The 27335-nt window shown below is 44.4% G+C and overlaps 1 protein-coding gene across 3 annotated transcripts in view; it reads left to right on the top strand.

The window, feature by feature from the left end:
- LOC129822717 (cadherin-7-like) overlaps positions 1 to 27335 on the top strand; it is a 159881-nt gene that overhangs the window by 97605 nt on the left and 34941 nt on the right. The gene's annotated exons all lie outside the window — the stretch shown is intronic.

The raw sequence follows: 27335 nt of genomic DNA, 5'->3' as shown, positions 1-27335 counted from the left end.
CTTGTGCTTCGGCGATGACGATTCGTCTACTCCTGGCACTTGTAAAATAGCATCAGAGGGGGAGGGGGAAGAGAGAATGTAAAACTGAATAAGTACAATTGCTCAAAATGATGCATTGATTTGAGAATTGCTTTTCGGCTCTTTTAAATAGAGGTGAAGTCGGAAGTTTACATACACTTAGGTTGGAGTTGTTAAAAGTTGTTGTTCAACCATTACACAAATTTGTTGTTAACTATAGTTTAGTTTTGGCAAGTCGGTTAGGACATCTGCTTTGTGGATGACACAAATCACTTTCCCAACAATTGTTTACATACACTAGGTCAGAAGTTTACATACACTAAGTTGATGGTGCCTTTAAACAGCTTGGAAAATTCCAGAAAATGATGTCATGTAGCCTATCAGATGCTTCTAAACCCATGACATAATTTTCTGGAATTTTCCAAGCTATTTTTGGCGCAGTCAACTTAGTGTATGTAAACTTCTGACCCACTGGAATTGTGATACAGTGAAATATAAGTGAAATAATCTGTCTGTAAACAATTGATGTTATTTCGTATTTCTGTGGATGTAACGCTCGTCCTCCTCCTGTCACGGCTGTCTCTCTCCTCATCCTCGGACGAGGTGAGGAGAGAAGGATCTTCAGACCAAAATGCAGCTTGAGGGAAATAAGCCTTTTTATTTATAACGCTGATGGCAACACGAAAAAACAAAACACTTTCAAAAATACAAAACAAGAAAACGACGTAGACGAAACCTGAACATAAACTTACATAACTAACACGTAACACTTACGGACAGGAAACATACTACATCGAAACGAAACGAAACGAACAACCGAAACAATCCCGTATGGTGTAAGACATAACACAGACACAGGAGACAATCACCCACAACGAACACTGTGACAACGCCTACCTAAATATGACTCTTAATTAGAGGAACGCCAAACACCTGCCTCTAATTAAGAGCCATACCAGGCAACCCAAAACCAACACAGAAACAGAAAACATAGAATGCCCACCCAACCTCACGTCCTGGCCAACTAACACACATAACAACTAACATAAATAGGTCAGGAACGTGACACCTCCTCGTCTGAGGATGAGCAAGGATCGGACCAATATGCAGCGTGGGTTGAATACATAATGATTTATTTAACGAAGACGAAAAAACACTTAAACAAACTACAAAACAATAAACGACGTGAACAGACCTGTACTTGAGAACATAAAACAAGAACGCACGAATAGGAACGTACACACGAACGAACGAACGAAACAGTCCCGTGTGGCACAAACACTGACACAGGAACAATCACCAACAAACAAACAGTGAGAACAGCCTACCTTAATATGGTTCTCAATCAGAGGAAATGTAAAACACCTGCCCCTGATTGAGAACCATATCAGGCTAATTGAAAATGAACCCAACATAGAAACACATCACATAGAATGCCCACCCAGCTCACATCCTGACCAACTAAACAAAGACAAAACAAAGGAAATAACGTCAGGAACGTGACAGTGGAAAATGTAGAGTCCTATTTTCCGCCCTTTTTGCGGGCGCTGTCTCGCTATAACGTAAGCTGTTTGTTATGGTAAAGTTATTTTAAAAAATCTAACACGGCGGTTGCATTAAGAACTAGTGTATCTTTCATTTGCTGTCCAACATGTATTTTTTAGTAAAGTTTATGATGAGTTCTTTGGTCAGATCAGGTGAGTGTCCAAAATATCTCCGGAGATTCTGGTGAATCGATGCTACATATTCACAATGTATAACCACGGTTTGCAGCTCAAAATATGCACATTTTCAAACAAAACATAAGTGTATTGTATAACCTGATGTTATACGACTGTCATCTGATGAAGTTGGTCAAGGTTAGTGATTCATTTTATATCTTTTGCTGTTTTTTTGCGATCGCTACCTTTTGCTACTGATAAATGCATTCGTGTGTTTGGCTATTGTGGTAAGCTAATATAATGCTATATTGTGTTTTCGCTGTAAAACACTTAAAAAATCTGAAATGTTGTCTGGATTCACAAGATGTTTATCTTTCATTTGCTGTACACCATGTATTTTTCATAAATGTTTTATGATGAGTATTTAGGTATTTCACGTTGCTCTCTGTAATTATTCTGGCTGCTTCGGTGCTATTTGTGATTGTAGCTGCAATGTAAAACTATGATTTATACCTCAAATATGCAAATTTTTCGAACAAATGTAACAATGTATTGTGTAACATGTTATAAGACTGTCATCTGATGAAGTTGTTTCTTGGTTAGTGACTAATTATGTCTATATTTTGTCGGTTTCTTGAAAGCTACCTATGCGGTGGATAAATAGCGTTGTGTGTTTGGCTATTGTGGTGAGCTAACATAAATATATATTGTGTTTTCGCTGTAAAACATTTTAAAAATCGGACATGTTGGCTGGATTCACAAGATGTTTATCTTTCATTTGCTGTATTGGACTTGTTAATGTGTGGAAGTTAAATATTTCCCAAAAATATTTTTTGAATTTCGCGCTCTGCGAAGGCAGCGGAAGGTTGTGGGTGTTCCGCTAGCGGAACCCCAGGGCGAGAAAGGTTAAACAATTTAAAGGCAATGCTACCAAATACTAATTGAGTGTATGTAAACTTCTGACCCACTGAGAATGTGATGAAAGAAATAAAAGCTGAAATAAGTCATTCTCTCTACTATTATTCTGATATTTCACATTCTTAAAATTAAGTGGTGATCCTAACTGACCAAATACAGGGAATTTTTATTTGGATTAAATGTCAGGAATTGTGAAAAACTGAGTTTAAATGTATTTGGCTAAGGTGTATGTAAACTTCCGACTTCAACTGTAGGACTTGACGTTGGTTAATTCAATTTCCCAGTTGTTGCCTATTTTTGGATGCTTTCTCAAACAGCAGCAATTGAATATGCATTCGCACATCAAGTCCTTTCTTGAGTTGGGCTCGGGGATGAAACAACTTTTGAACGTCTGAGTTTTTGCGGTCGAGTATGCATGACTATGTATTTATCCCTCATCTGTTATGGGGTAATGATGTTAGGGATAATATAGGATGAATCACAATAATTGTTTTCTAAAATAATATTTGCTTGCCAATAATGTAATTTTTGTAATGGCAATCCTAGTTATAGGTAACAATCCTTCACATGAACTGCCTACATTATTACGCATATTATTCGTTAATTGAGGAAATTAAGATATGCAAGATTTTTTTTATATATACTCTATATTGTTTAATAACTATAAAAACTGCCGTTCAAAAGTTTGGGGTCACTTAGAAATGTCCTTGTTTTTGAAGGAAAAGCACGTTTGTCCATTAAAATAACATCAAATTGATCAGAAATACAGTGTAGACATTGTTAATTTTGTAAATGACTATTGTAGCTGGAAATTTTATGGAATTGTCACGTTCCTGACCTATTTCTGTTAGTTTGTTATATGTGTTAGTTGGTCAGGACGTGAGTTTGGGTGGGCATTCCATGTTTTCTGTTTCTATGTTGGTTTATGGGTTGCCTGGTATGGCTCTTAATTAGAGTCAGGTGTTTGGCGTTCCTCTAATTAAGAGTCATATTTAGATAGGTGTTTTCACAGTGTTCGTTGTGGGTGGTTGTCTCCTGTGTCTGTGTATGTCGTTGCCCCACACGGGACTGTCTTCGGTTTGTTTGTTTTTCGGTTTATGTAGTCTGTTCCTGTTTCATGCGTTCTTCGTTATATGTAAGTTCTTATGTTCAGGTGCGTCTACGTCGTTTGTTGTTTTGTTAGTGTATAGTCTAGTTCGTGTTTTCTTTAATAAATATGTCTTCAAACTCCGCTGCATATTGGTTCAATCCCTGCTCCTGATGAAGAGGAAGAGGAAAGCCGTTACAGAACCACCCACCGATCCAGAACCAAGCGGCGTGAAGTCGAGCAGGATACTACACGGGAATCATGGACTTGGGAGGAAGTATTGGAAGGTAAAGGACACTGGGCTCACATTGGGGAATATCGCCGCGCTCGTGAGGAGATGGAGGCAGCGAGAGCCCAAGAGCGGTGGTATGAGGAGGCAGCAAGGAGACGTGGCTGGAAGTCCGAGAGGAGACCCCAAAAATGTCTTGGGGGGCGGCTAAGAGGTAGTGGGCCGAGGGCAGGTAGGAGACCTGCGCCCACTTCCCAGGCTTACCGTGGAGAGCGGGAGTACGGGCAGGCGCCGTGTTACGCAGTAGAGCGCACGGTGTCTCCTGTACGAGTGCATAGCCCAGTGCGGGTTATTCCACCTCCCCGCACTGGTAGGGCTAGATTGGGCATTGAGCCAGGTGTCATGAGGCCGGCTCAACGCGTCTGGTCTCCAGTGCTTCTCCTCGGGCCGGCTTACATGGCACCAGCCTTACGCATGGTGTCCCCGGTTCGCCTACATAGGCCGGTGCGGGTTATTCCACCTCCCCGCACTGGTCGGGCGACGGGAGCATTCAACCAGGTAAGGTTGGGCAGGCTCGGTGCTCAAGGGAGCCAGTACGCCTTAACGGTCCGGTATTTCCGGCACTACCTCCCCGCCCCAGCCCAGTAACCCCAGTGCCTACACTACGCACCAGGCTTCCAGTGCGTTTTCAGAGCCCTGTTCCTCCTCCACGCACTCTCCCTATGGTGTGTGTCTCCAGTCAGGTGCCTCCAGTTCCGGCACCGCGCACTAAGCCACCTGTGCGTCTCCTAAGTCCTGTGCACACTGTTGTTTCTCCCCGCACTCGTCCTGAGGTGCATGCCCTCAGTCCGGTACCACGCACCAGGCATATAGTGCACTTCGAGAGGTCAGTGTGTCCTGTCCCTGCTCCCCGCACTAGGCTTGAAGTGCGTGTCCTCAGTCAGGTGCCTCCAGTTCCGGCACCACGCACCAAGCCTACAGTGCGTCTCAGCCGGCCAGAGTCTGCCGTCTGCCCAACGGCGCATGAACTGCCTGTCTGCCATGAGCCTGCAAAGCTGCCCGTCTGCCATGAGCCTACAGAGCCTTCCGCCAGACAGGAGCAGCCAGAGCCTTCCGCCAGACAGGAGCAGTCTGAGCCATCCGTCTCCTCAGCGCCGTCTGAGCCATCCGTCTCCCCAGCGCCGTCTGAGCCATCCGTCTCCCTAGCGCCGTCTGAGCCATCCGTCTGTCCCGAGCCATTAGAGCCGCCCGTCTGTTCCGAGCCGTCAGAGCCGATAGTCAGTCAGGAGCCGCTAGAGCCAGTCGTCAGTCAGGATCTGCCAGAGCCGCCAACCAGTCAGGATCTGCCAGAGCCGCCAACCAGTCAGGATCTGCCAGAGCCGCCAACCAGACAGGATCTGCCAGAGCCGCCAACCAGACAGGATCTGCCAGAGCCGCCAACCAGACAGGATCTGCCAGAGCCGCCAACCAGACAGGATCTGCCAGAGCCGTCAGTGAGCCATGAGCGTCCAGAGCCGTCAGCCAGCCATGAGCGTCCAGAGCCGTCAGCGAGCCATGCGCGTCCAGAGCCGTCAGCGAGCCATGCGCGTCCAGAGCCGTCAGCGAGCCATGAGCGTCCAGAGCCGTCAGCGAGCCATGAGCGTCCAGAGCCGTCAGCGAGCCATGAGCGGCCCGAGCCGTCAGCCAGCCATGAGCGGCCCGAGCCGTCAGCCAGTCATGAGCTGTCCCTTAGCCCAGAGCGGCTATTTACCCAGAACTGCCCCTCAGTCCAGAGCTGTCTCTCTGTCCGGAGCTGCCTTTCAGTCCGGAGTTGCCCCTCTATCCTGAGCTACCTCTCTATCCTGAGCTACCTCTCTATCCTGATCTATCCCTCTGTCTTGAGCTATCCCTCTGTCCTGATCTATCCCTCTGTCCCGGTGCTGCCCCTGTTGTCGATGTTACCAAAAGGATTTTGTGGGGGTAAGATGAGGGTGGACATTCATAGGGGGAGATGGAAGCTGGGATTGACTATGGTGGGGTGGGGACCTCGCCCGGAGCCTGAGCCACCACCGTGGTCAGATGCCCACCCTGACCCTCCCCTAGACTTTGTGCTGGTGCGCCCGGAGTTCGCACCTTATGGGGGGGGTTATGTCACGTTCCTGACCTATTTCTGTTAGTTTGTTATATGTGTCAGTTGGTCAGGACGTGAGTTTGGGTGGGCATTCTATGTTTTCTGTTTCTATGTTGGTTTATGGGTTGCCTGGTATGGCTCTTAATTAGAGGCAGGTGTTTGGCGTTCCTCTAATTAAGAGTCATATTCAGGTAGGTGTTTTCACAGTGTTCGTTGTGGGTGGTTGTCTCCTGTGTCTGTCTATGTCGTTGCGCCACACGGGACTGTTTTCGGTTTGTTTGTTTTTCGGTTTATGTAGTCTGTTCCTGTTTCATGCGTTCTTCGTTATATGTAAGTTCTTATGTTCAGGTGCGTCTACGTCGTTTGTTGTTTTGTTAGTGTATAGTCTAGTTCGTGTTTTCTTTAATAAATACGTCTTCAAACTCCGCTGCATATTGGTTCAATCCCTGCTCCTCCTCTTCTGATGAAGAGGAAGAGGAAAGCCGTTACAGGAATATCTACCTAGCAGTACAGAGGCCCCTTATCAGCAACCCTCACTCCTGTGTTCCAACGGCACGTTGTGTTAGCTAATCTGATCTGAAGTTGATCATTTTAAAAGGCTAATTGATCATTAGAAACCCCTTTTGTAGTGATCTAAACACAGCTGAAAACTTTTGTGCTGATTAAAGAAGCAATAAAATTGGCCTTATTTCGACTAGTTGAGTATCTGGAGCATCAGCATTTGTGGGTTCGATTACAGGCTCAAAAGGGCCATAAACAAAGGCATTTCTTCTGAAACTCATCAGTCTATTCTTGATCTGAGAAATTAAGGCTATTCCATGCGAGAAATTGCCAGGAAACTGAAGATCTCGTACAACGCTGTGTACTACTCCCTTCACAGAACAGCCCAAACTGGCTCTAACCAGAGAGAAAGAAGAGTGGCAGGCACCGGTGCACAACTGAGCAAGAGGACAAGCACATTAGAGTGTCTAGTTTGAGAAACAGACGCCTCTCAAGTCCTCAACTGGCAGCTTCATTAAATAGTAGTGTTCATTTTCCCATATTAATATTTTGTTTTTATTGGTCAGTCTGGAATATGGCTTTTTCTTTGCAACTCTGCCTAGAAGGCCAGCATCCTCTACACTCTTGACTTTGAGACTGGTGTTTTCTTAAAAACAAGGACATTTCTAAGTGACCTCAGACTTTTAAACGGTAGTGTTTATTATTACAAAATAATATATGGGGGATTGGAAAGGATACAGAAAATTACATTGATGGAAGCTATATTCTATCTGCAGTATTAAAATGGATCTGTCACGATCGTGTGGAGGATTGATGGACCAAAACGCAGCTTTAGGAAAATAAGCCATCTTCTTTTATTTTTAAAGATGACGAAAAATAAACACGAAACACTTAATACAAACTAACAAAACAACAAACGATCGTGAAGCTAATAAACGTCGTGCACATACAACAGGCTACAAACGTTCTGACATAGACAACTACTCACAACCAATGAGAGCCTATGGCTACCCTAAATAAGGCTCCCAATCAGAGACAACCGAAATCAGCTGTCTCTAATTGGGAACTCATTCAGGTAACCATAGACTCTCCTAGACAACTAAACATACATAGACAACACTAGACACATGTACTCCACACAAACCCATATACTATACCCAACAACCCCTTTACCATAAAAAACACCCAAAACCAACAAAACACAAACATTCCCCATGTCACACCCTGACCTAACTAAAATAATAAAGAAAACAAAGAATACTAAGGCCAGGGCGTGACATAACCCCCCCCTTAAGGTGCGAACTCCGGGTGCACCATTACACAGTCTAGGGGAGGGTCTGGGTGGGCTTCCATCCACGGTGGCGGCTCCGGCTCTGGTTGTGGTCCCCACGTCACCACAGTCCCTAACCACCTCCTAGGCTTCCTCCAAATGACCCCCCTCCACATTAACCCCATTGCATTAAGGGGCAGTTCCGGACTAAGGGGCAGCTCCGGACTAAGGGGCAGTACCAGGGTCAGGGGCAGTACCAGGGTCAGGGGCAGTACCAGGGTCAGTACCAGGATAAGGGGCAGCACCAGGGTAAGGGGCAGCACCAGGGTAAGGGGCAGCACCAGGATAAGGGGCAGCTCCGGACTGAGGAATGGCAGCTCCGGACTGAGGAATGGCAGCTCCGGACTGAGGAATGGCAGCTCCGGACTGAGGGACTGCAGCTCCGGACTGAGGGACGGCCCATGGCTGGCTGACAGATCTGGCTGCTCATGGCTGGCTAACGGATCTGGCTGCTCATGGCTGGCTGACGGATCTGGCTGCTCATGGCTGGCTGACGGATCTGGCTGCTCATGGCTGGCTGACGGATCTGGCTGCTCATGGCTGGCTGACGGATCTGGCTGCTCATGGCTGGCTGACGGATCTGGCTGCTCATGGCTGGCTGACGGATCTGGCTGCTCATGGCTGGCTGACGGATCTGGCTGCTCATGGCTAGCTGACGGATCTGGCTGCTCATGGCTAGCTGACGGATCTGGCTGCTCATGGCTAGCTGACGGATCTGGCTGCTCATGGCTAACTGACGGATCTGGCTGCTCATGGCTAGCTGACGGATCTGGCTGCTCATGGCTAGCTGACGGATCTGGCTGCTCATGGCTAGCTGACGGATCTGGCTGCTCATGGCTAGCTGACGGATCTGGCTGCTCATGGCTAGCTGACGGATCTGGCTGCTCATGGCTAGCTGACGGATCTGGCTGCTCATGGCTGGCTGACGGATCTGGCTGCTCATGGCTGGCTGACTGATCTGGCAGATCCTGTCTGGTTGGCGGCTCTGGCAGATCCTGTCTGGTTGGCGGCTCTGGCAGATCCTGTCTGGTTGGCGGCTCTGGCAGATCCTGTCTGACGGACGGCTCTAGCGGCTCCTGTCTGGCTGGCGGCTCTAGCGGCTCCTGTCTGGCGGACGGCTCAGTGGGCTCATGGCAGACGGGCGGCTTTGCAGGCTCATGGCAGACGGGCGGCTTTGCAGGCTCATTGCAGACGGATGGCTCAGATGGCGCTGGGGAGACGGATGGCTCAGATGGCGCTGGGGAGACGGATGGCTCAGATGGCGCTTGGCAGACGGGCAGTTCAGTCATCGCTGTGCAGACGGCAGACTCCTGCCGGCTGAGGCGCACTGTAGGCCTGGTGCGTGGTGCCGGGACTGGTAGCACCGGGCTGGGGACACGCATCTCAGGGCTAGTGCGGGGAGCAGCAACAGGACGCACAGGACTCTGGGGACACACAGGAGGCTTGGTGCGTGGTTTAGACACTGGTGGTAAAGGGCTGGAGACACGCACCATATAGCTAGTGCGTGGAGGAGGCACTGGTGGTACTGGGTTGGGGCGGGGAGGTGGCGCCGGAAATACCGGACCGTGCAGGCGTACTGGCTCCCTTGAACGCCGAGCCTGCCCAACCTTACCTGGTTGTATGCTCCCCGTCGCCTGACCAGTGCGGGGAGGTGGAATAACCCGCACCGGCCTATGTAGGCGAACCGGGGACACCATGCGTAAGGCTGGTGCCATGTACGCCGGCCCGAGGAGACGCACTGGTGACCAGATGCGTTGGGCCGGCTTCATGACATACGGCTCAACGCTCAGTCTAGCCCGGCCGATACGTGGAGCTGAAATGTACCGAACCGGGCTATGCACACGTACAGGAGACACCGTGCGCTCTACTGCGTAACACGGTGTCTGCCCGTACTCTCGCTCTCCACGGTAAGTACAGGGAGTAGGCGCAGGTTTCCTACCTGACTTCGCCACACTCCCTTTAAGGCCCCCCCCAAGAAATTTTTGGGTTGTACTCACGGGTTTCCAGCCTTGTCTCCGTGCTGCCTCCTCATATCGCCTCCTCTCGGCTTTAGCTGCCTCCAGCTCTTCACGAGGAAGGCGATATTCTCCCGGTTGTGCCCACGGCCCCTTACCATCCAGTATCTCCTCCCATGTCCACGAATCCTGTGTAGGTGGGTCCTGTTGCCGCTTTCCATGCCGCTTGGTCCTGTATTGGTGAGTAGTTCTGTCACGATCGTGTGGAGGATTGATGGACCAAAACGCAGCTTTAGGAAAATAAGCCATCTTCTTTTATTTTTAAAGATGACGAAAAATAAACACGAAACACTTAATACAAACTAACAAAACAACAAACGATCGTGAAGCTAATAAACGTCGTGCACATACAACAGGCTACAAACGTTCTGACATAGACAACTACTCACAACCAATGAGAGCCTATGGCTACCCTAAATAAGGCTCCCAATCAGAGACAACCGAAATCAGCTGTCTCTAATTGGGAACTCATTCAGGTAACCATAGACTCTCCTAGACAACTAAACATACATAGACAACACTAGACACATGTACTCCACACAAACCCATATACTATACCCAACAACCCCTTTACCATAAAAAACACCCAAAACCAACAAAACACAAACATTCCCCATGTCACACCCTGACCTAACTAAAATAATAAAGAAAACAAAGAATACTAAGGCCAGGGCGTGACAGGATCTACCCCCTAAAAAAAGTTCCCTCGGTCAAGCAGAATTTGAGACACAGATTCAACCACAAAGACCAGGGAAGTTTTTCAATGCCTCTCAAAGAAGGGCACCTGTTGGTAGATGGGTAGAGAAAAATTTGACATTGACTATCCCTTAGAACATGGTGAAGTTTTTAATTACACAAAGATAGGGGCGTCCTTTATAACTCAGATGCCAGAGAGGAAAGCAACCGCTCAGGGATTTCACTATGAGGCAAATTATGACTTTAAAACAGTTACAGAGTTTAATGGCTGTGGTAGGAGAAAACAGAGGATGGATCAACATTGTAATTACGCCACAATACTAACCTAATTAAGTGAAAGGCAGCCTATACAGAATAAAAAAATTACAAAACAAGCATTGTGTTTGCAACAAGGCTCTAAAGTAATGCTGCAAAAAAATGTAGCAAAGCAATTAACTCTACCAATGATCAACTACCAACTTGAAAGAGCTTGAAGATTTTTGAAAAGAAGAACGGGCAAATGTTGCTCTTAAAGACTTACCCAGAAAGACTCTTTAACGGCTTCTAAAGCTGATTCTACAAAGTATTGACTTAGGGGTGTGAGTATTATGTCAATTAAATATTTCTGTATTGAATTTTCAATAAACTTGCAAACATTTCTAAAAACTTGTTTTCACTTTGTCATTATGGGTGAGAATGTTTTTCATTATGTTTTGAATTCAGGCTATGACACAACAAAATGTGGAATAATCAACGGGGTATGGATACTTTCTGAAGGCACTGTATCCAAATCAATCAAACATATTTTTTTAAACTGCAAGATATTCAGAAGCAAGGACATGGACACTGGTGGCCTCCGATGGCAGGGGTCTTTCTCACCTCCTGTGTGGTCTGTCTTGTGCCTCATGTCTACTGTTCAACAGCACACTAATCAGACAGGACACAGCCATGGCATGAGAAAGTCATAGAAACCAGAATGAGCCGCAGCAGTGTGGATGAATGATTACTCAGCTGAACCATACTGCTTACTGTGAGACACCAGGGTCCTTCAGGTGTGGCTGAGAGCCCTGGGGTGTAAAGGCTCTGCTGCTGCTGAGATGGCTATATATTATGCCTGAGATGCCTCTCTACTGCCAGACAGCCAGTTGGCTGTACATCCACCTTAACCTCACAGGTGCACGCTCTTATTATAGAGCTGAGGTCCATGGAAAGCAAGATTGCTGTTTAAAGAAAACTGTTTTAGGAAATGGTATATCAGTTTTTTGAGGAGGTGTTTGATATACATCTGGAGTTGAAGTGTTGGATTGTTGTCTTTGTGGTTGTAGCCAGGGTTGGGTAGGTTACTTTCTAAATGTAATACGTTACAGTTACTATTTACCTGTCCCAAACTATAGTCCGTAACATAACTTTTGGATTACCCAAACTCAGTAACGTAATGTGATTACCTTCAGTTACATTTGGATAACTTTCCCCTTAAGAACCACTAGAAGAAGACAAAAACGATCCATCAAACATATTTAGTGTGTCGTCATAGTGGTCTCTGACTTGTGGTCAGACTCGCTGAGGTGGAACAAACTTAAACTTGGCGCCTTTCTTTCAGCCCTGAATTGAATGTCATTGACAAAACAGAAAGGCGTAATAATGTTTATTTTTGCTAATATCCTTTCTGAATGAAAAAAAACTAATCTAAGAAATAATCATCACATTTTTAAAGCATCTGTATTCTGATTATTTTTTGGTCGCACATTTTTTTATTCTCATGCCACAAAGAATTTAAAAAATGGTGCCGGAGTTTATGGCTGCAGTTTTACGGGCACCTAACCAAATGTGCTATTTTCTGTATTTTTACGCATTGTTTGTAACTTATTTTGTACATAATGCTGATGCTACTGGCGCTACTGGCGCCTTATGACCAAAAAGAGCTTCTGGATATCAGAACAGCGATTACTCACCTCGTACTGGACTAAATTTCTTCTTTAATGAGTCTGACACGAAGGATATAATGCTGCTCCCAGATAAGACCCAAATCCCCATCATTTGCATAAAGAAAATATGGAAATTCAGGGGGCGGAAATCATGGTGCCTTGTGAGAATTAGTCTGCGAATGGGTAACCTGCCTTTACAATCAGTTCTACTGGCCAACATGCAATCACTGGAGAATAAACTGGATGAGCTCTGTTTAAGACTATCCTACCAATGGGACATTACAAACTGTAATAGCTTATGTTTCCTCCGAGTCGTGGCTGAACGACGACGCGTATAATATACAGTCGGCTGGGTTTTCCGTGCATTGACAGGACAGAACAGCTGCGTCCGATAAGGCGAGGGGTGGGGGTGTAAGTCTATTTGTCAATATCACCTGGTCACGATGTCTCGAGTTATTGCTCACCTGAGGTAGAGTACCTCATTATAAGCTGTAGACCACACTATCTACCAAGTGACTTCATCTATATTTTTCATAGCTGTCTATTTACCAGCACAAACCGATGCTAGCACTAAGACCACACTCAATGAGCTGTATTAGGCCATAAGCAAACAAGAAAATGCTCATCCAAAAGTGGCGCTTCAACCAGTGTGTCACATGTGCAACCAGATGGAAAAAAAAAACTCTAGACCACCTTTACCCTTCACACAGAGACGTGTACAAAGCTCTCCCTCGCCCTCCATTTGGAAAATCTGACAATAATTATAACCTTCCGATTCCGGCGTACAACCAAAAACTAAAGCAGGAAGTACCAGTGACTAGCTTAGTACGGAAGTGGTCAGATGACGCGGATGCTACGCTACAGGACTGTTTTGGTAGCACAGACTGGAATATTTCCCGGGATTCATTCAATGACATTGAGGAGTATACTACCTGAGTCACCGGCTTCATCAATAAGTGTGTCGACGACGTCGTCCCCACAGTGACCGTACGTACATATCCCAAACAGAATCCATGGATTACATGCAACATACACACCGAGCCAAAGAGCTGCCACTTTTCCACACTAATCCAGATGCTTATAAAAAATCCTGCTATGCCCTCAAACAAACAATCAACAGGCAAAGCTGCAATACAGGACTAAGATTAAATCACACTAAACCGGCTCTGATGCTCGTCGGATGTGGCAGGGCTTGCAAACTATTACGGACTACAAAGGGAAACCCGGCCGTGAGCTGCCCAGTGACGCGATCCTACCAGACGGGCTAAATGCCTTTAATGCTCGCTTCGAGGCAAGCAACACTGAAGCATGCATCAGATCATCAGCTGTGTGATCACGATCTCCGTAGCCGATGTGAGCAAGACCTTAACCTGTTTGGCGTGCAAGCCTGACGTCGGTACATTTATGACAACAGCCACTTCAAGTGCAGGGCGCGAAATTCAAAAGATATTTTTTTTTATATTTAACTTTCACACATTAACAAGTCCAATACAGCATATGAAAGGTACACATATCGTGAATCCAGCCAACATGTCCGATTTTTAAAATGTTTTACAGGGAAGACAAAATATGTAAATCTATTAGCTAACCACGTTAGCAAAAGACTCCACTTTTATTACTCCATCAGTTTTTGACTCCATCAGTAGCTATCACAAATTCGGCCAAATAAAGATATAAATAGCCACTAACCAAGAAACAACCTCATCAGATGACAGTTTGATAACTTATTAATTGTATAGCATATGTTTTTTTCGAAAAATGTGCATATTTCAGGTATAAATCATAGTTTACATTGCAGCTCCATTCAGAAATTGCACCGAAGTCAGCCATAATATTTACAGACACCAACATCAAATACCTAATTACTCATCATAAAACATTTCTGAAAAATACACAGTGTACAGCAATTTAAAGACAGGCATCTTGTGATTCCAGACAATATTTCCGATTTATCAAGTGTTTTACAGCGAAAACACAATATAGCGTTATATTAGCGTAGCCACAATAGCCAAAAACACAAGCAATTTCCCAGTAGCAAAAGTAAGCGATCGTAACAAACAGGCAAAAGATATATAATTTTTGACTAACCTTGATTTTCCTCCTCAGATGACAGTCCTATAACATCAGGTTATACATACACTTATGTTTTGTTCAAAAATGTGCATATTTAGAGCTGAAATCAGTGGTTTCCCATTATGCTAACGTAGCTACTATTTCCCACAACGTTCGGATATTTTACTGACACTTTTTCTGACACACATATTCTGACCAAATAGCTATTCATAAACATAACTAAAAAATACATGTTGTATAGGAAATTATAGATCCATTAGTTATTAATGAAATCACAGTGTTAGAATTCTAAAAATAACTTCATTACGTTATGCAGCTTCGGTATAGCTTAGAGTAGCCAAAACGTTGGCCGCCCACGACTAGTACACAGTTCGACAGATATATGAAATAGCATCATAAAATGTTTCTTACTTTTGCTGATCTTTCATCAGAATGTTGGACAATGTGTCCTTTGTCCAGAACAGTCGTTGTTTGGAATTAGAATGGACTCTTTCCCTCTTGAATTAGCACGCGCGCTAGCCAAGTGGCACGGATCTCTCCAACGTAAACAAAGTCAGAGAACGGAACACGGCAAAACTCCCGAAAAAATTTCAATAATCTGATTAAACTATATTGAAAAAACATACTTTACGATGATATGGTCACATGTATCAAATAAAATCTAAGACAGAGACGTTAGTCGTCCATAACGATAGCAAAACAGAAGGCAAATCCATGTCCTCTTTCGCACTCTCCAGAAACAGGAAGTGGACGGTCACGTCAAACAAAGAGCTTTAATTCCACCTCAGACCAAGATAAACACAAAAAAAATTCTCTCACCGCCTCTTGACAACCAGGGGAAGGTGTATGAAGTGTATGTAGACTCTTACGTGTCATGCCCATGTATAGGCATGAAGTTGAACAGAGCATCGATTTCAGACGTTCCACTTCCTGGTCAGGAAGTGTGCTGCAGAATGACTTCTGTTTCACTCAGAGAAATAATTCAAACGGTTTTAGAAACTAAAGAGTGTTTTCTATCCAATAGTAATAATAATATGCATATTGTACGAGCAAGAATTGAGTACGAGGCCGTTTGAAATGGGCACGATTCAACTGGCTACTCAATACTGCCCCTTGCAGTCATAAGAAGTTAATGCAGCTGCAGTGAAATGCTTATGTTTCTAGCTCCAACAGTGCAGTAATACCTAACTATGCAAAACAATACACACATTTCAAAAATAAAAAGGAATGAATAGAAAGGAATTAAGAAATATCCGAACTAAATACATACTATGTACTTTATATTATGGTGTTCATAGACATTATGGAAAGTATATGAATAGGAAATATGTGTACAGCTGTAGTCAAATAGGATGAGCTTTGACTAGAATACAGTATACAGTATACTGTACATATGAAGTGGGTAAAACAGTAAGTAAACACTATGGCAGAAGACATTCAAAAGACAACTAAAACTCTTTGAACCCAGGTCTGGTCAAAGAATGGCCTGTCTTTGGTGCCCTCCCTAACTCCTGTAGAATGGCCAGCCCAATGTTTCACGGTTGACCTATTGAAACACATGTATCACACGTGTTCTCCCGATAGAACTTGAAGTTCAGACGCTCCGTCTTGTTTTTCAGTGGTTACTGCCTGTGGCATTATGCAAATGTACACCTAAAAAAAAAAAAAATAATAGGGGAAAAGGTTGACATTTGAACACTATTTGAATAACAAGGAGCAGTCAAGCCGTGTATTTGCTGTCAGGATGGGTGGACATTGTGTCTGTACAAGGCAAGACAGAGCCTTCCTACATTCTAATGAACATGTTTTTCGCTGTACGTCCACCCTTGGGGATGGAACAGCAAAGAGCACACAAACAAACTCCTATAGACTCTATCTGCACATCCGCCTCCTTCCCAACAACTTAGTGTTTAGTTAAAAACCCACAGCCGCCCACTGGAAGACCTGAAAGAAGAAATTATAAAGTTTGCCAGTAGTTCGGGCGCCATGGCTCTTTAGCGCAGATTAGCCGGAAGCCTGGTGGTTGGAATAACCTGCCATCGTTCAGGCTTAATTAGGGGCGGTCTCATGGCACTAGCTCGCTCCAGAGACGCCACTTGTTACGGATCATCGGTGCGTCTGTCTACTACCATAATATTAATTGATATTACGATGGAGTGGAGGGGATTAGCAGGGAGGTCACACGCTTCTAATCATTTCCATCACTGTAGCCATTACATACATGAGTGGACTTTCTTGGCATTCCACTGCCCCCAATCTTCCAACCTGCGCCAAATACACATAGTCCCACCAAGCATCCCCTGACTTTACAGTGTGTTCATTTTAGTTTTCTGTTGGGTTCCTGTATTGACTGAAGAATGAAAACGAACATAAGTTACACATAGCTACCATAGTGAGCTGGCAATTTTTTTTATGATTATTTAAATCTGTTGTTCATAAGTGTAAATATTTATGGTTATTTTCTAAGGATCTTAGCTATTAACATATTAAGTGTGTCTTCTTGTTCCAATTAGCAGTTCGTTATAGATATTTATTTCAGGTGAGAGTCGGGAACAACAAATGTAATTGAAGGTAGGAGTCGGAAACAACAATGGCATGGCACATGTTTCGGTAGAGAGAGAACCAGGGACTGAGTTTAGTCAATTTGTATTTATTTTTTACCTTTATTCTATACTTTCACTGAATAACAAGACCCAGGTGTCTTTTTCAAATGAGGCGTGCAATATACAGAAATACACATATTAAAGGCAAAATACACACAATAAAATAATCAAATCAGTCAAGTAAAGTAATTAATCAGTCTTAAAACAACCAAATGTAGGCCAATCAAATTAATGAGCCTGATGGTCTGTCCGTGCTGACGTGCTGCAAATGTGTAATTTCATCTACGTATAATAAAACTTTTAAAAGTGTCCTTTATGCCCTAGACTCTAGGACTCTAGGCCATACTCTAGAGATGTGATGATAATGAAATCCCAACTAGAGCTATGTGTAGTTGCTGCATGGCCTTAAAATAAATAGGCAGCAATCACAGTTGTTGCAGTTAAAAAACAAAAGATGAGAAATAAAATGTAGATCTCGTTCTACAGCCCTGCACTTTGAAAGTAATCATTTGTTAGGCTTTCTTTTGCCTTATCTTGTGTTGGCTCAGACAAGTTAGGAGCCCATCTAACTTTATGCAGGGATCATTTATCTTTAATTTATCTCTAATTAGCTTGTGTAACAATAGGACCTGCACGGTGTGTGTGTGTGTGCGAGCGCAAGCAAGCATGTGTGTGAGTGCATGCACGTTACTCTGAGTGAGCCTGCCTTTGTGTTAATCCGGCGTGCTGTAAAGGCACAAATGAAGACAAAGACAGTCTCTTTTATATCTATTTGATCTGACACCCAGCCGCATGTAAACTAAAAAATTTGGTGATTTATCTGACTCCTCAGTCTTGTGTCTGACAGGCACCGTTCGGCTGAGGCTGTTAATGTCTCTCTGTGGGAATTTATGTCTACATCAGTGTCTTTCTCCTTCCGTCTTCTACTTGAACCGCTAGAGGATTCGTCTCTGAAGAGCTTCCAAAATGGTTTGCATCAGAGGCCCGATAATGACAGTCATTATAAATTACAAAGTGGGTTGATTTAACATTGATTTACTGTCCTTCTCCCGGCGAGCAAGGAATGGAATTGATACCTTCCTCGAGATAAGCTTATTCAAAGTACATCATAGAGTTCCCATCTGCTTCATCGTTGGGGAATAAGGCAAGCTTCATAGAGCGATGTCTGTATTTGTATTGAAATGTATTTTTTGCTACACAGGCATGTTATATGAAAGAATATATATATATATATATTGTACCCCGTGAAGAAATTGGGTCTTTCATGTTGCACAGCTGTGCATATACAGTGCATCCATGTTCAGGGTATAAAGTGCTTTATATTAGCTATTACTGTTTCTACCAAAACACACAAATCCAAAACCAATCAGTGAATTTGAGATTGTGAACGCTCTGCAAATAGATCACCTTGATCAGCATGATTCCAGTTTCCACTGTAAAAACAATGTTTTAAATGAAACTCACAACATCTGGGTATGAAGTCAGACACAGGAGACATGTTGAGCTTTTTTATTTTCTTGTGTAGTTTTAATCTCAGTGCCAGGGAGTAGTATAAATGTAATATTCATGAAATCCCGTCTTTTTTTCTTCCTAATTTCGTGGTATCCAATTGGTAGTTACAGTTTTGTCCCATCGCTGCAACTCAGGAGAGGCGAAGGTCGACAGCCGCGCGTCCTCCGAAACACAACCCAACCAAGCTGCACTGCTCCTTGACACAATGCCCGCTTAACCCGGAAGACAGACACACCAATGTGTTGAAGGAAACACTACACCTGGCAATTGTGTCAGCATGCATTGCGTCTGGCCTGCCACAGGAGTCAGTAGAGGGCGATGGGACAAGAACATCCCTGCCGGCCAAACCCTCCCCTAACCTGGACGACGCTGGGCCAATTGTGCGCCGCCTCATGGGTCTTCTAGTCGTGGCCGGCTGCTACAGAGCCTGGACTCGAACCAGGATCTCTAGTGGCACAGCTAGCACTGCAGTGCAGTGCCTTAAGACCACTGCACCACTCTGGAGGCCTCATTAAATCAAATGAGGATAAAATCTCCCTGGGTCTGCCAGTCCTAATTGGCAGGGTGTCTTTCTCCACCTCCTCTAGTGCCTAATACCTGACAGCTTGTAACCACAAGCATTTAATCGCAGATGACAACTGATACTCCATTGCCTACTTTAATCGTAACCAACATGCTTGGTTGGCCATTTTTAACATACTTCCATGCCGTCTTAATCTAGAAATTATAGTGCCTTCGGAAAGCCTTCAGACCCCTTGACTTTTTTCACATTTTGTTACTTTACAGCCTTATTCTAAAATGGATTAAATAAAATAAAACATACTCAGCCAATTACACACAATACCACATAATGACAAAGCATAAACAGGTTTTTAGAAACACCTTATTTACATAAGTATTCAGACCCTTTGCTATGAGACTCGAAATTGAGCTCAGGTGCATCCTGTTTCCATTGATCATCCTTGAGATGTTTCTACAACTTCCACCTGTGGTAAATTCAATTGATTGGACATGATTTGGAAAGGCACACACCAGTCTATATAAGGTCCCACATTTGACAGTGTATGTCAGAGCAACAACCAAGCCATGAAGTCTCTGAATGTCCTTGTTTGGCCCAGCCAGAATCCGGACTTGAAACAAACAAAGCACTGAGTGAAGGGTCTGAATACTTATGTAAATGTGATATTTCAGTTTTTTATTTTTAATACATTTAATAAAATGTCTAAAAACCTGTTTTTGCTTTGTCAATATGGGTTATTGTGTGTAGATTGATAAAAAAAACGATGTAATCCATTTTTGAACAAAGCTGTAACGTAGCAAAAACGTTGAATTTGGTCATATGCGGAAATGTGCCTTACTGCCTTTGAATTTTGTGTAACGTCAGTAGTCTAGTTGTCACGTTCGTTGTAATCATGAGACCAAGGCACAGCGTGATAAGAATACATTCTTCTTTTATTATACGAAGAACACTAAACAAACTATCAAAACTATCAAACGTGAACGCTATAAGACACGAGTGCTGACATGCAACTACACATAGACAATAACCCACAAAACCTAAATGGAAAATGGCAACCTAAACAGGATCCCCAATCAGAGACAACGATAAACAGCTGTCTCTGATTGGGAACCAATTCAGGCCACCATAGACCTATAATATGCCTAGACTAACCAAAACCCATAGACATCCAAAAAAAACTAGACAATACAAAAACTAAACAAACCACCCTTGTCACACCCTGACCTAACCAAAATATAAAGAAAACAAAGATAACTAAGGTCAGGGCGTGACACTAGTCAAGGAAGCATCATGCAAAATATATTGGCACACTCCACTTACCAAGACCATTGCCAAAAATGGTGCACTGTCACCTGCTTTTATTGTAAGCTTTGAAGTGGTACCACCCACCACATCTAGAAGGGAGTGTATTTCATACCGAACCCCTCCCTTGAGATTACTTAGAGGCACCACATTACTATTTCAATGGTAGAGTTGAACCGTTAAGGGCAAAAAGAGCTTGATTTGTTACTAAGGGATGGATTGAAATTTACCGAATGGTTACCTGGAGAAAAATTCGTAAGGGTAATGCTTTTTCAATTTCAGTCAAGGGGAAGGTTTAGTGCTTAAGGTGAGGCCGTGAGGTAAAATGGCGGACTGAACACAGCGGTGCAGATCGCCTCAAGATAAAAACATTATATTCAATATCTGTAAGTTTTACTAAATATTAGTACTTCACTCCACATACTCGTTGGTAGGGTTGCAAAGGGTCGGAAACCTTTCAGGAATTGTCTGTCCGGTGTATTTTACAGCTTGTTTCTAGCATAAAGCATGGCGGACCAAAGTGGTGTTATCAATCACTTTATATTATCAGATCAGTTTTATTTTCTTCAAAATCTTGATTAACACTCCTCAGTTAGCAGGCTCAAGCAAGCAAAAACTTAACTTGCAGAAATTGTTAACAAGTTAGAAATTATTTAAACACACGTTGCTGTAGGCTACTATTTACTAGTTAACAAAAAATAATGTATGTCATATAAAATATATTCACCCACCCTGTTACGCTCAATGAGGACAATTGTAAGGAGTCAGGCGCAGAGAGCATAGGTATGGGGAAAACCACTCTTTAATGTCCAACCATATGAACAACTGGTAACGTCAAAAACATTTGGCGTAAAAATCCGACTTGAATAAAGTACACACTGGAAAGCCAATCCAGACTGTGGAAAACCCCAACATAAATGAACAACCTCATACAAAACAGAAAGACAAGCCCGCACAAAAAAAAGGGCTAAACGAACTTAAATAGCACCACCCTAACAACCAAACAATAAACAGGTGAAATCAATTAGTCAAAACCAAACGAAAAGGAAAAAGGGATCGGTGGCAGCTAGTAGACCGGCGACGACGACCGCCGAGCGCCACTCGAACAGGAAGGGAAGCCACCTTCGGTAATACTCGTTACACACCCAGTATTGTAATCAAAACATACCAGAAAGCATGTATTCCTCAGCTCAGACAGTGTAGTATTGTGGGCGCAATAGCATCTCATTAGTGTGCGAGATCTTGAAAATCACCTGTACGTCACCTGGAGTGTGCCAATATAAAGCATTAACGTTACGAATTTTCCTCCAGGTAACCATTCGGTAAATTTCCACATCATTGTTTCTTTTCTATGACATTGAGACTATGCTCAATGTCACGCCCTGGCCTTAGTATTCTTTGTTTTCTTTATTATTTTAGTTAGGTCAGGGTGTGACATGGGGAATGTTTGTGTTTTGTTGGTTTTGGGTGTTTCTATGGTAAAGGGGTTGTTGGGTGTAGTATATGGGTTTGTGTTGAGTTCATGTGTCTAGCGTTGTCTATGTATGTTTAGTTGTCTAGGAGAGTCTATGGTTACCTGAATGAGTTCCCAATTAGAGACAGCTGATTTCGGTTGTCTCTGATTGGGAGCCTTATTTAGGGTAGCCATAGGCTTTCATTTGTTGTGAGTAGTTGTCTATGTGATACGTTTGTAGCCAGTGTGTGCACATCGTTGTTTAGCTTCACGATTGTTTTCTTGTTTTGTTTAGTTCATAAGTGTGTTTGTTTCGTTTGCCTTCTTCGTCAATAAAAAGGAGATGGCTTATTTTCCTAAAGCTGCGTTTTGGTCCGTCAATCCTCCACACGATCGTGACAGAACTACTCACCATTACAGGACCAAGCGGCATGGAAAGCGGCAACAGGACCCACCTACACAGGATTCGTGGACATGGGAGGAGATACTGGATGGTAAGGGGCCGTGGGCACAACCGGGAGAATATCGCCTTCCTCGTGAAGAGCTGGAGGCAGCTAAAGCCGAGAGGAGGCGATATGAGGAGGCAGCACGGAGACAAGGCTGGAAGCCCGTGAGTACAACCCAAAAATTTCTTGGGGGGGGGCCTTAAAGGGAGTGTGGCGAAGTCAGGTAGGAAACCTGCGCCTACTCCCTGTACTTACCGTGGAGAGCGAGAGTACGGGCAGACACCGTGTTACGCAGTAGAGCGCACGGTGTCTCCTGTACGCGTGCATAGCCCGGTTCGGTACATTTCAGCTCCACGTATCGGCCGGGCTAGACTGAGTGTTGAGCCGTATGTCATGAAGCCGGCCCAACGCATCTGGTCACCAGTGCGTCTCCTCGGGCCGGCGTACATGGCACCAGCCTTACGCATGGTGTCCCCGGTTCGCCTACATAGGCCGGTGCGGGTTATTCCACCTCCCCGCACTGGTCAGGCGACGGGGAGCATACAACCAGGTAAGGTTGGGCAGGCTCGGCGCTCAAGGGAGCCAGTACGCCTGCACGGTCCGGTATTTCCGGCGCCACCTCCCCGCCCCAACCCAGTACCACCAGTGCCTCCTCCACGCACTAGCCATATGGTGCGTGTCTCCAGCCCTTTACCACCAGTGCCTAAACCACGCACCAAGCCTCCTGTGTGTCCCCAGAGTCCTGTGCGTCCTGTTGCTGCTCCCCGCACTAGCCCTGAGATGCGTGTCCCCAGCCCGGTACCACCAGTCCCGGCACCACGCACCAGGTCTACAGTGCGCCTCAGCCGGCAGGAGTCTGCCGTCTGCACAGCGATGCCTGAACTGCCCGTCTCCCCAGCGCCATCTGAGCCATCCGTCTCCCCAGCGCCATCTGAGCCATCCGTCTTCCCAGCGCCATCTGAGCCATCCGTCTGCCATGAGCCTGCAAAGCCGCCCGTCTGCCATGAGCCTACAAAGCCGCCCGTCTGCCATGAGCCTACTGAGCCGCCCGCCAGACAGGAGCCGCTAGAGCCGCCCGCCAGACAGGAGCCGCTAGAGCCGCCCGTCAGACAGGATCTGCCAGAGCCGCCAATCAGACAGGATCTGCCAGAGCCGCCAATCAGACAGGATCTGCCAGAGCCGCCAGCCAGCCATGAGCAGCCAGATCAGTCAGCTAGCCATGAGCAGCCAGATCCGTCAGCCAGCCATGAGCAGCCAGATCCGTCAGCCAGCCATGAGCAGCCAGATCCGTCAGCCAGCCATGAGCAGCCAGATCCGTCAGCCAGCCATGAGCAGCCAGATCCGTCAGCCAGCCATGAGCAGCCAGATCCGTCAGCCAGCCATGAGCAGCCAGATCCGTCAGCCAGCCATGAGCAGCCAGATCTGTCAGCCAGCCATGGGCCGTCCCTCAGTCCGGAGCTGCAGTCCCTCAGTCCGGAGCTGCCATTCCTCAGTCCGGAGCTGCCATTCCTCAGTCCGGAGCTGCCCCTTATCCTGGTGCTGCCCCTTATCCTGGTGCTGCCCCTTACCCTGGTGCTGCCCCTTACCCTGGTACTGCCCCTTACCCTGGTACTGCCCCTTACCCTAGTACTGCCCCTTACCCTGGTACTGCCCCTTACCCTGGTACTGCCCCTTAGTCCGGAGCTGCCCCTTAGTCCGGAACTGCCCCTTAATGCAGTGGGGTTAATGTGGAGGGGGGTCATTTGGAGGAAGCTAAGGAGGCGGTTAGGGACTGTGGTGACGTGGGGACCACGACCAGAGCCGGAGCCGCCACCGTGGATGGAAGCCCACCCAGACCCTCCCCTAGACTGTGTAATGGTGCGCCCGGAGTTCGCACCTTAAAGGGGGGGGTTATGTCACGCCCTGGCCTTAGTATTCTTTGTTTTCTTTATTATTTTAGTTAGGTCAGGGTGTGACATGGGGAATGTTTGTGTTTTGTTGGTTTTGGGTGTTTCTATGGTAAAGGGGTTGTTGGGTGTAGTATATGGGTTTGTGTTGAGTTCATGTGTCTAGCGTTGTCTATGTATGTTTAGTTGTCTAGGAGAGTCTATGGTTACCTGAATGAGTTCCCAATTAGAGACAGCTGATTTCGGTTGTCTCTGATTGGGAGCCTTATTTAGGGTAGCCATAGGCTTTCATTTGTTGTGAGTAGTTGTCTATGTGATACGTTTGTAGCCAGTGTGTGCACATCGTTGTTTAGCTTCACGATCGTTTTCTTGTTTTGTTTAGTTCATAAGTGTGTTTGTTTCGTTTGCCTTCTTCGTCAATAAAAAGGAGATGGCTTATTTTCCTAAAGCTGCGTTTTGGTCCGTCAATCCTCCACACGATCGTGACACTCAACAACCTTCTATAGTTGAGGAGACAAAAAAATTGACTTTGTTTGAGAAGTATTCTAATTCTGTCACTGTCAATAGATTAAGCTATTTACTTTCTGTACAATATAATATGTTTAAACCCAGAGAGCTTTTAGGGAAACACTTGTGACCTCTAGTTGGTTTAAGCCATGGCATTTGAGTAGCCAGAAGTTAAAGCTTACATTTTTCTGCGTCGGAACGCCGACTCTGTCTGTGGTGGAAATATAGGACTAACTTTTAAAATTCAATTTAATAAGATTTAATTATGTGCAAACATGGACAGTTTCGTTGCAAACAAGACACACTGATTTGGTTTTGGAGAAATATGATTCGATGAACACACAAGCCTTTCTCTCTGTCCATTTTTAGCCTGTCATTTCGGTAATTTGTGTGGTATTAAAAAATTATCTGCTATTATGCAAGAATTACATAGAATTGCATGAAATGTTTATAAAACATATATTTTTCTCGGAAATGGAAATATGATGATAGATTCATGCAATGCTTTTACTATAAAGGAGATATTTCCAACCCTACTCTTGTCCACAGTGGTTTGTGAACCCACAACCTGGCCCACAGCCCTGTGCACTATTAATATTCATGCGTTGCCTTGTACTGCTTACCGGACGAAGAACAGTTTCTAAAACTGCATATCTAAGGCTCTGGTGTGTCCAAGTTAGAGTAAATGCTGGACATGTTCTCTGCTATCCACTTTGTTTTAGTTATTATTTTGGGTGTAGGGAGGGTTTAGGTAAAATATATTTTGCTGAATGGAGGGGAAACCATTTTCACTTCATATAGGTCAGATTTTCTCCATGTAATCCTTATTATAAGTAACGTTCACTCCCTAAAATATAAAAATATATCACTTTTGCTACAAACTGTCAAAATGTAGACCATAATTGACGTTTCACCTAAAACATTGTTTTCGATTTTGTTCATGAAAGTTACTCTTTAACGGAAAACTGGCAGTTTAAACGTTAAGAACAATTTTCCATTTGTCACATCACTAATGGTAACACCATCTGAGGAGAATAATAGTATTTCAACCACACATGTGAATCTGCAATTACAAATGTGAAAAACCATTACATTTGCAGTTTCGTATGATAAAACCTTTCACGTGAATATCTCAATTTCACATGGGAATTGAAAAAGTTCACATGGAAGTTTTTCACATTTGAAACTGCAAATTAGATTTTCACATGATTCATTTTCACTTGAACTTGCAGCTTCACATGGGAAAGTGAGATTTTCAAATGTTTATGTTTTTTTTACATGTGAAACGGCAACTGAGATTTTCACATCTGAATGTTTGTCACGTGAAATTTCAATTCAATATGTGAAAGTGAGATTTTCACATGTTGAATGTTCTTCACATGTAAAAATGCAATTCACATTAGGTGAAAACATCTTATTCTCCTCACCAGTGAAAATGTTGTGTTAAGTTGTAAACTAAGCATTTCATACATATTTAAATATGGTTTCACATTTGAAATTTAAGATCAACATGTGAAAACAGCTATTTTGGATGTGGATGTGGTCCGTGGTTTTTGAGGAATGTCTTCAGTTTGAGGTTTTTATTATTCTCGCTGGCTTCAAATTTGGACGACTTGATTTGAAGCAGTGGTGACAGAACACTATGCTAGACTGTAGATGTGTGAATGGCTGTGTATATCATTCACTATGAAGGCCCTGGGATTGCTTCATAAATGGTACCCTATTCCTTTTATAGTGCATTACTTTTGACCAGGGCCCAAACTGCCACTTTGAGAGGCACCACACATTTCAATTGATTTAGCCAGACCGCTACATAATGGTGGTGTTGGCACAAGTCTGTGTAGAGGTTTTTAGGCTAAATGTTAGTTTATTGTACTCTGATAAGGGGATATTTTACATGTTAAATGTTGGTTTATGAGTAGTTACAGTGCATTCTGAATGTATTCAGATCCCTTGACTTGTACATTTTGCTACGCTACAACCTTATTCTAATTGTATTGAATACATTTTTTTCGTCATCAATCTACACACAATACCTCATAATGACAAACAGAAAAAATATAACATCAATACCTTATTTACCTTTGCTATGAGACTCGAATTTGAGCACAGTTGCATCCTGTTTCCATTGATCATTCTTGAGATGTTTCTACAACTTGATTGGAGTTCGCTTATGGTAAATTCAATTGATTGGACATGATTTGGAAAGACACACACCTGTTTATATAAGTTCCCACAATTGACAGTGCATGTCAGAACAAATACTAAGCCATGAAGTCGAAGGAATTGCCCGTAGAGCTCCTAGACAGGATTGTGTCTAGACACAGATCTTTGGAAGGGTATCAAAAACATTCTGCAGCATTGAAGGTGCCCAAGAACACCGTGGCCTCCATCATTCTTAAATGGAAGAAGTTTGTAACCATCAAGACTCTTCCTAGAGCTGGCCACCGGGCCAAACTGAGAAATCGGGGGAGAAGGGCCTTGGTCAGGGAGGTGACCAAGAACCCGATGGTCACTCTGACAGAGCTCCAGAGTTCCTCTGTGGAGATGGGAGAACCTTCCAG

This window comes from Salvelinus fontinalis, chromosome 25 (assembly GCF_029448725.1).
Source record: "Salvelinus fontinalis isolate EN_2023a chromosome 25, ASM2944872v1, whole genome shotgun sequence".
Lineage (NCBI taxonomy): Eukaryota > Metazoa > Chordata > Actinopteri > Salmoniformes > Salmonidae > Salvelinus > Salvelinus fontinalis.
Note: the sequence above shows the minus strand (reverse complement) of the source record. Positions and strands in the feature narration are given on the sequence as shown.